Here is a 6,323-nt window from a genome sequence, read left to right as displayed (position 1 = left end):
ACCAGTATATTGATCAGTGTTGACAACAAAGGTTTTCACATCAGATGATAACTCAGTCATTTTTGTAGTATCCATTTGCCTCTCTTGTTGAACAATCAAAGAGAAAACCTTGTTTATTGGAGGAAGGGGATCTAGAAGCATAATCTGGGATCTGACATGTGAAAATTTCTTGTTTAACCCTTTGAGGAAACGAATAACATAGTCTTGATCTCTGTATCTTTTATAAGATTGGATGGCTTCGCATGTGCAGGGTACTGAACACTTGCAATGGAGAACAGGTCTATAATTTTCAAATTCATCCCATAGACCTTTTTATTTTGTGAAATATTGACTAACAGTGAGGGTGCCTTGTTGGAGGCAGAAAATCTCTTCCTGGAGATCAGAAACCCTAAACATATCTGCTTGAGAAAAACGATCCTGAAGATCTTGCCAAACCTCTGATGCTTGATCAATCCAGAGAATGGATTATAGAATAGAATCATCAATGGATCTATGAATCCAAGCAAGAACCATATTGTTGCATCGCTTCCACACTCCATAGTGCGAATTTGTTGGTGATGAAGAAGGAATATTGGCATCTACAAGCTTGAGCTTGTTCTTAGAAAGAAGAGCGAGCTTCATAGCTCTTGCCCAAGAATGATAATTTCGTCCATTTAGGGGTGGTGAAACTAATGCTTGTGATGGTGATTCGTTGGCATGAAGGAATAAAGGATTTGAAGGATGGGTGAGATAATCACCGTGTGTGGGGCTCTGGTTAGCCATGGAGAAAAGAAGAAACAGAGATATAAAAAGAAATGAACAAAAATATATGATAGGTTTTTGGCTACCAGAACTCCCGAAAGAGCTCTGATACCATCTTAGAATGAATGTGTCATTGATTCCATCATTCTTATTACAGGAAAGGCAAAGCCCTGTATATGTAAGGATGAAGAAAATCATCCATGTGTAACAAACTAGACAGGTGGTGTAACAAACTGTACGAAATTGTTCAGGAAAGAAAAAGTGTGCAAAACTGTTCATATAGAGGAAAAAGACAAAAACATAACAAATTGTAATAAACATGATTAATTATTTGGTAATAGGTGGTTAGAGAGACATGTATGGGTGTTGTTTTGCATTCATTGTGACCATCGTGTGTGACTATCGTGATCCTCCCTTGGGACCATGTGGTTTGTTAACATTATTTATGATTGTAAGATGTGGTGTTGTATAACTTATGTATTGGCTTGTGAGTGCTCGAGAGTCGAATAGAATGCAGGGGGTATTAAGGGTTTATCTTCAAAATATGGGTGCTGGTTTGGTTTATGTATATGTTTTTTTCTGTTAACGTTTTCACTGAGAATGTGGTGCTATTATATATGAATTTCTAGTACATATTGATTGTTGTTTTGGGTCCCTAATAAGGTGGTTTGGGTGTATTTGTCCCTCTTTAAACTTTTAGTCTGTCAGTACATGAAATTGAAATTTCATAATGCAGTAATGTTATCTTTAAAGTATAGATAATTGCATGATTCATTCGGTAATAAGGATGTATTATATGGATGAAAAAATGTATATTAATTGGTGTGCATTAAGGTATACGTGATTGTAGTGCATAAAATCGTGGGAATATGGGTATTTGATGTGACTTAGGTAGCAACAAAGTGTTCACTAATGGATTAATTGGTAATCTTAAGGCTTAACAAAATCAGTGTAGTGTATTGTTTTCTGGAAGGGTGAGTATGAGTTAACTTTCATGCATCAGATTAAGAGGAAGTGAACAAATGGGTCATTGACTGTGTATACCTTTTTAATGTTTTGGTATATAAAGACGTGAATGAAGGGGGAAAATATGGGGCCATAAGTATTAATGATGGTGAGATAAAGGGCGGGACCATGTGTGTGTGTTGAAATTTGATCTTGCATGCATGTTGCGTTTAATGTGAGGGATTTTGTGAATGGTGAGAATGAAATTACATGACGTAAGGTTCATATGAGAGAGAACTTGTGGTATAGCGTGAGAAACACTTAAGTATGTGAATGTGGAAATTATGAAAGCCATGTGGGATCCACATGGGTAGTTATTTATATAGGGATTATTTTAATAAACTAGTTGGTTGTAATTAAAAGAGAGAGGTGTATTTAGTGTATGGTTGACTATGTTATGTGTTTTAGTTGACTTTATCTAGTTATGATGTTTGTTAATTATTATCTTGTGAATTCCACTGTTTGAGGGACAGATTTGAATGTGTTACAGGGATGAATTTGAATGGGTTACAAAATAATATGTTTTCGAGAGTAAAGTTGAGAATATGTGGGTCTTGCCTATTGGCGGTATGCAAGTAACGATAAGACAGGTTCTTATGGAGTCGTCTCGTTCTACCAAGTAAATTATGCGTTGACTCTTTCTACCGTGCGTTGTGGGAAAGATGTTCTCTTCAACTGTGCAATGCGGGAAGATGATGAGTTCGAGTGCTGATGACTTTTTCAGCCATGTGATGCGGGAAAATAATAGTTCAAGTGTCATATGTTCTCAACTGTGCGATGCAATGAAGTGTGTGATATGTTGTCGTTAAAGCTATCAAATTAATACTATTTTTCAAGGCAACTTCAGTATTGTCAAGTCAATAGTCAAGAAAGTAGATAGGGTTAAAGTAACCCTGAGTCGTCTCCCCACGAATACGGAATTGTTTTTCAACATTTGAATCTTATGAATGTTATGCAATGATCAAGAATGAAAGTGAAAAACTATGCTAATGGAATTAATGTTTGAAGAATATTTGAAGAACAAAGAGGAAACTTAGAAACAATTACGATGAAATAGGCTAATTCCATTGTTTTTCCAAGATAGGTTCATCATCGGTTATCCACAAATCATTGTTCAATTGATTATTGTTCAAGTTTCAAATGAATTAAAGTAAATTCTTAATTAGTTTGAGGGTGATCATGTAGTTAACCAAAGTAGATTTTCAATCAAATGCAATATCTTTCTAGATTATTCACAATAAATTCAACCAAAGTACATTCTCAGTCAAATTCTATTGTGTTTAATCATGTCTATTCTTAAATCTCCTAACCAAATTAAAAGTTAATTAATCAAAGTAAATTCTCAATTAATTGTAGTTGAAATTATTACCACCAATCAAAGTACATTCTCAATTGATAGCAAAAACGCGTTTAATCATATGAAAGTTCCTAAATTCAATCAAAGTAGATTCTCAATCAAACCTAGAAACCCTTGAACTCATATGATTAATATGCATGTAGATTCAAACACCTTATGATGCAAAAATCATTGCTTTTAATATGATTGAGAGATGAAAGACATATAAAGAAAACAACTTAAATCAATAATCAAAAGAAACAATTGCATTAATTCAACTTAACCTCATATAATCCATAATGATTTTATAGTGGAATAGCCCTAGAAGCTTAGCCTTCCATGAATGGAATGAAACACATGATGAAATAAAAGAGAGAGGAGTGGTGGATGCTTGCTTCCAATGGAGGAGTCTGAGAATGAATGAGTTGTGATTTCTGCCTCCCCTAGGTCTCTTTATATAGGCTTGGTTGAGCTTGGACTCTGAATCTTCTGTTGATAAGATCTTTTATCTTATATCTAATATCTTCCAAATATTCAACAAATTTAATTGGTTTTTGAGAATATTTGATAATATCTTGTATAGATTCAAAAACATTTAGCAAACATTATCTTTTGATATTTATTGATATAGTTAAATAAGGTAATTATTTAACAATATCAAATAAAATATCTTAAGATATATTTTCTCCAAATTATCTTTTAAAATAAACCTGCCCAAAATTACATTTCAACCCTTTTTATTTTATTTAAAATTACACAAAAGTCCAAAATTTTCCTCTAATTGCACTTTAGCTATTTCTTTCTTTTCAAAATTGCATAGGAGCCCTGAGTTGACCAGATTGGATTCACTTTGACCATTCAATTTCTAGCTTTAAATGAATACAATTATAACTTCAGTTGCACAAATAAACATTAGAACATCCAAAATAATTTATGCAACTAAGAATCACATTTTAAGCATCTTTAATTCTCAAACCCAATAAATTCAATCGTCACAAATTCTCACCCTTGTGTGTTTGTGCGATGATCGTATAACTCGTGTTGTTATATGGGAGCAAAGATAATATGGATGCAAAATAGCGTGACGAGTTGACTGAGAGTTAGGGAACTTTACATTTTATTTTTGAATAAACTATTTTATTTGAAGTTTTATTCTGTAATAAATTAGCACAATGATTTATTTTTGGTTAATTATAAACATTTGTTGATTTTGGACTTTTGTAATGGATTTTGATTTTAAAGTTTTAAATTGTTTTCTCATAATCGTGGCATCCCAAAATGGGGTGTTACAATTACATTATCAGAAAGAAGATGACAACAATAAAAAAAAAACCCAAAACAAAGTCCAATCTAATTTATATATAAAGAGACTTAGGAAAACACATTAATGAAGCGTATGAACCATTTGGGGAACCTAATTTCGTCCTCTCCATCATCTTATTTTCTTATATTTTTATGTTATTTCTACATTCCATGGAATGTTAAGCCTTTGAAGTTGATTCTATTGTAATTACTTACTTGGATTTTGAGGTTAGATGAATAAATTTGTCTGTGTTGTGATTTATATTTTTCTATATCCTTTGTCTCTTAATAAAGTAAAGGTAATAATTTTTACGTTGTAGCAAGTTAGTATGATGTTAAATCTACATAACATATCAATCATATAAGTCTCAGGTCTTTTAATTTTAATTGAAAATTTACTTTTAATAAAGTTAGAAACTTTTATGTGATTAAATGAGTTTTTGTCAATAATTGAGAATGTACTTTTTTTAAAAGTTAAAACTTTAACAAAAATTAATGAATAATGAATGTACTTTGGTTAATTAACTTTTTACTTTATAGAAGAGGTAAAGGAACATACATGATTAGACATAATAATATTTGATTGAGAAGTAATTTGGTTAAATTTACTATGATTAATTTACAAAGTTTTTGCCTTTAATTGAGAATGTACTTTTGTTGATTGTGAGAATGTCAATAAATTAATTGAGAATTTACATTAATTAATTTGAAAATCTAAGACAATAATTAATTGAACAATAATCTTTAAATAATCAATGATGAATCCTATTTTGAAAAAGCATTGAAAATCAACATATTTTCCTTATTTTTATTTTTATCTTTTCAATTCTATTTCTTTTTATTGCTATTATTTTGTTATTTAATCTTCTATTTATTTTATATATCTTTATTTTTTTATATTATCATTATTTTGTTTGAATAACCCTTTTATATAGTTGTTATAAGAATTAATTTGTTAGGAATCAATTATGTGTTCATTAGAAGACAACTTATGGTTGACTTTACTTTTTCTATTTTATTGGCTACTATATTAGAATTACTGAAATTGTTATAGTTTAGTAGCATTAATTTGATCGCGTCAATAACAATGTTATCAACATGTGAGACCTTGTTAGCTTTCAGATGTATATGAGGAGTGTTGCATCCAACATATATGATATTATGCGATAAGGGCTTATTTGTTGTGTGAGGAAATATATGTTATCCCAATGGAGGGTTTGATGCTAAGGGAGAACAAAGTTATGATGCCTAGAGGTTTTCCATGCAAATAGATGTTGTAAGGGTGTAATAATAATCATTTGCATTATAATTGGGTTTATTGGGGATATAACATGTCAATGATTGGTTTTGGATGATTCAAGTGATGTATTATATTTGTTTAAGTATGTTTATATGGTTATGTGATGTTTGAATGCATGTATCATGTGTCAAGTATGTTTCCACATGATCTAGGGTTGATGTATATATGTTTGAATGTTTGAACTATGTCTAGGATATGTTCGATTCGACAATAATGGATTATTTGTGCAATTGTTTTTAGTTTGGTTTCGGGAATAATCGATTATCTAGGATGATAATCGATTATCTGGGATGATAATAGATTATCACAGTGTATTTTTATGAAAAATGTCAAATTTGATGAAGAAGGAACGTTGTTTAAGTTTAAGGAGTTGTGGAACGTGAGGGTACTTAGAGTATGAGATTAATAAATATATTTAGGGTCAGGATTGACTTGTGGTTGACATTGGAGCATGAGTGAGTGTTCGGATGTACCTTAGTATGTGATTGATAAACATGAGAGTGAAGCATAAGTACGTGGAGTATAAGTATGTGGTTGAAGACTATTTGTGTATTGGAGGAGTTTTATGGTGTTTTAGTTCATGGATTCTGTTGGGTTTAAATTTGCAATGAATGGTGTAACGTTAAAGTTGACGTGTGT

The sequence above is a fragment of the Vigna angularis genome, chromosome 2 (assembly GCF_016808095.1).
Source record: "Vigna angularis cultivar LongXiaoDou No.4 chromosome 2, ASM1680809v1, whole genome shotgun sequence".
NCBI classification, from domain to species: Eukaryota; Viridiplantae; Streptophyta; class Magnoliopsida; order Fabales; family Fabaceae; genus Vigna; species Vigna angularis.
The sequence above is the reverse complement of the archived record's forward strand: the minus strand, read 5'-3'. Positions refer to the sequence as shown.